General features: G+C 41.5%; 1 non-coding gene across 1 annotated transcript; it reads left to right on the top strand.

Annotated features, from left to right (window-relative positions):
- The first annotated feature begins 801 nt into the window (after positions 1 to 801).
- Positions 802 to 875, top strand: Trnat-ggu (transfer RNA threonine (anticodon GGU)). Its single transcript has one exon. It is a non-coding gene; the product is annotated as a tRNA-Thr (tRNA).
- Positions 876 to 4474: the final 3599 nt, after the last annotated feature.

Raw genomic sequence — 4474 nt, 5'->3', positions numbered from 1 at the left:
GACGAGATAAATTACATCAAAGAAAAATTGCAACAATCTTGCTCACAGCTGCGAAAAGTATAGAAAGATCAGCAAATTGGGGTGAAATCCACTATCAAAAACTAAATGGATTGTAGATCTAGCACTACGGCTTCAAAACGTCTGATTGTTTGTATGTAACTGAAATTCAGACTCTGCTTGATATGATCAATTTGGTACGGTGAATTTTGAGATAGATGTCTACATGGATACGGAAGTACGCCAGCACCACCGTTACCATACTGTAACAGCGCCAGCGATGGGATCGAAGAAATAAAGAAACAAACTGGTAATGCATTTTTGGCCGATAAAGTATGACTTTTTTCCATAAAGACTGGTGAAGAAGGCGTAGGACGCCGAAAATGTGAGTCAATGGATCACCGAAGCGATGCAGCTTTTTATTTTTTGTAATATATATTCAATTCAATTCAATTCAATTTAATTCAACTTTATTTTTACTTCCATCAAATAAACAAAGAAATATTTGTAATACTTGCAGAACATAATTTGACAAGGTACATAAATATGAAAATGAGAAGTAGATGCGATTACATCTTTGTTGATAATAACATATTAAAGCGTATAATACAAGTCAACCAAGGATGAGGATGGAAGTGGAGGGTCCCACTATTGAAACAAAGAAAGGGAAAACTGACCAGAAACAAATTTATTCCAAAGTTTATTTACATCCTTTGGGTTTATGTCAGGTTAATGTGTGCGTGTGTGTGTGTGTGTGTGTGTGTGTGTGTGGCACACATACACACACTATAACTTCTGACCAGGGCTTTCAATAGCTCAGTCGGTAGAGCACCGGTCTGGTAATCCGGAGGTATCGGGTTCGAATCCCGATGAAAACCCATTTTTTTTTGCTCAAATTTTTCACTATTTATCATTTGTTTCTGGTCAGTTTTCCCATTTTTTGTTTCAATATATATATATATATATATACATATATATATATATATATATATATATACACTGTATACATATGTATATATACACAAAAAAAAAACTGGTAATGCATTTTTAACAATAAAGAATAAGTTTATTCGACTCAAATTTTCAGCGGCCTCAGCCTTCTTCATGAGTCTTAAAGAAGGCAGAGCCGCTGAAAATTTGAGTCGAATAAACTCATTCTTTATTGGCAAAAATGCATTACCAGTTTATTTCTTCATTTCTCTGTGTATGTGTGTGTGTGTGTGTGTGTGTGTGTGTTTGTGTGAGGGTGTGTCTGTGTGTGTCTGTGTCTGTGTACATACATTGAGAGTTTGGTCACATTTGTATTAACACAGATTGAAGTCACCATCAAAGTAGAGTAAGATAAAAGCTTTCTCGTGATACAACCATTATTTTGTAACATAATGAGGAATGTGCTTCAAGTTTGGATTAAATATATCAGTTTCTTACTATTTTCTTTATCTTTCGGGAGCTTTCATGGAAAATATTTCAACTTGAAGAAAATGGAGTTAACTCGTTTTGGGACCGAACCCTACATACTGTTTACCGGCATGATATGAATATATTTGTGTCTGTTTGTCTGTGTGTCTGTTTATGTATTCAACTATAAATACCACCCACCCTCCCATCCCCATGCCCTCACACACACACACACACACACACACACACACACACACACACACATACACACACACACGCACATACGATGAATGCGCATCGCCATGACACTGAACTGGGAGACACAATGCCAGTCGGACTGCATCTAGAAGTGCGACGAATACTACCCTAACATCGTCCTTGCTGTGTCGCAGTTGTAGTTGGGTGTTCACACATGTCTTCGTGAAAGTAGAAACGACGCTCTCGACTGGAAGACGAAATACCGACTGATGGCAGTACAGAGCAATGTCGGTAATGTTCTTACTTAAACCCAGCCATCTGTGAAGCTGTTTCGTCACCCTGACTCTCATTATTTCCACGGATGAGATGGGAAAGTAGTAAATCTTAAGTTTTCATTGTAAACGGGGTAGAATGATGAAATTGAAGATCCAGTACTTCATCACTCCTGTCACAGCGGACTCATCTACTTTCTCTAACCACTTAAACAAAATCTGTGAGGCGTCCAGACATGCCGCATTGTCGCCGAGTGAATTATCAATCATCCTCCCAAGAAATTTCACAGGCTTGTTTTGTACGGGATAGATTGACCATCCATATTTCTCCTCTCCAGGACCAGTGATCTCAACTTGGCAGGTTTTATCCTCATCCTACTCCACTGTTTGAAGTCACTTACCTTGATCAACACTCCCTCTGCGCTTCGTACTGAAGTGTTGACTATCGTGACGTCGTCCATTTACTCCTTTAGGAGTTGAGTAAGTTGATGGTGACGAAGATAATTGGTGACAAGGTACAACCCATGAAAATTCCTACGGAGAATTTCTGCCAGTCTGAATTCCAACCTACAACACTAAAGGGCTTTTTACACTTGTGTTTCTTAACCCCGGACTTTCTCTGACCCAGGACTATCGTTAGTCCCGTACCAATTTTTTCAGCTTTTTACACTCGCCAATTAGTCCCGTACTATCTCTTGTCCGGGGCTAAGGAGAAAACTGACCTTTTTACACTCGTATTTCTTAGCCCCGGACTTTCCAAACCACATGAATATTCATAATTACGCTGTGTACTGTACACGTACACGCACGCACCGGCAGCACTTGATTTCCTCGTTTCTGATTGGTCAGTGAGGGTCGGACTTCGTCTCCGTCGCTTAGCCCAGGATTATTTTTTCGTTCTGCTTACACTCGCTTCCTTGGCACCGCAATTGCGGTTCTGACCCCTGCTATTTTGCAGGGCCAGATAGTACCGTACTATCGGTGGGGCTAGCCCACTTTGGCAAAAACGAGTGTAAACAGAAAGTGGGCTAAGGATAGTCCCGTACCAACGGTGTGGCTAAGCCCCCCCCCCCCCCCCCCCCCTTAGCCCCACCGTTGGTCCGGGGCTAAGCAAAAAAATTTACAAGTGTAAAAAGCCCTTTGATAGAGGCCCTGGTTGTAGTTATCAATCAGAGTCACTATCTCATCGGGTTGGTGATACCACTTCAAGGCGAAAACAATCGCTCCGTGGGGCACTGAACCATATGCGTTGGCGAGGTCCAACCAGATATTTACATGGCTTTTCTGGTTCCTCTTAGCGTCCTTTATCACTTCCCATAAAGTAGAGATGATATGCTTCCAAACCCCTGAATGTGTCCAAATTGTCATTCGCTCACATGTACCTTCTCCAAGCGTTTTGCATAGACAGCGAAAAACATCTTGGCTTCAATGTTTAGTAGAGAGATTGCACGAAACCTGTGATCACTTTCTCTTTCGCAGATAAAGACGTGGGAATTAGACGCCCCCTGCCACTCTCCATAGTATTGGAATCCGTTTTGTCCTCCACATACCCTGTATCCAACTCCAAATTAGACGAAGCAGTCGAGGGAATTGTTTGTACATCTTGTACGGCAGTCCATTCTGACCAGGGGACGAGGCGTTCGTCGCAATCCGTACAATGTCTCTTACTGACTTCCTCAAATGAAGGTGGTGTCTCGCTGAACCGGTCATCAGGGAAGTCGGGGGAGGGGGGGCGTACTCCATGGCTACGCCTCGAACCCCTCGCTCAAAGATGATTGTCAAGATCATCCTGAGAACATTTCAGTTGAGATTTACTTCAGAGCATCAGCAGCATCATTGTCAAAATAAGTCCATTCACGCACATCAGACATTCATTGGCCATCTAACACGAGAGCGGCGCTCTACCTTCTCCAAAACTTCCTTGTCATGAATCTCTGGCAGCTTCTGATTAGTTGTGTGGTATTTATCCAAACTATCATCATGCCCCGATTTACTATTGGTTATCAATAAACGGTTCAAGGACTCACCATAATGGGTCTTTACTTTGGTGTATACGCCGCCCTCGCGTTCCCTTGAAATGACCCCTTTAATTGCGTTCTTTAACCATTTTCGTTGCTCCCTGCACATCTGTTGCCATAGAAGGTATAACTCCAAGGGTCTATTTTCTTACTTTATTTTATAGGCTTGCCTAAAAAGCTATATCGTTACACCGACTGATAAACTCTATTTATTATTTATCTTTTATCCAGGGATAGATCGTACAACCTGCTACTAATCGGTGCAGATTTTGCATTCAGTAATGAGTTTTGTGTCGCACTGGCTACCAGAGCAGTACGTGACATTTGTTGGCAATTAATTATTGTTTTTGTTATTATTTCTTATTTTTATGCGTGTGTGCGTGTGTGTTTCAACGGTAGCTATGATAATCTAGGCAGGTTTTGTTGAGCGCTGGGTGATTGTATTTTGATAGAGACTCCTGTTGACTTAGAGGAAGAGACATGCTAGGAAATTTGAGGAAGGGCTGAAGATTGCTAGAGATTGCTTGGGAAGAGATTATTATTTTGTTTTTATTTCTGATTTTTATACGTGCGTGCGTGTGTTACCCTGCT

This window comes from Diadema antillarum, unplaced genomic scaffold (assembly GCF_040938485.1).
Source record: "Diadema antillarum isolate AM-2024a unplaced genomic scaffold, OU_Dant_1.0 seq00001920_RagTag, whole genome shotgun sequence".
NCBI classification, from domain to species: domain Eukaryota; kingdom Metazoa; phylum Echinodermata; class Echinoidea; order Diadematoida; family Diadematidae; genus Diadema; species Diadema antillarum.
The sequence above is the reverse complement of the archived record's forward strand: the minus strand, read 5'-3'. Positions and strand labels throughout refer to the sequence as shown.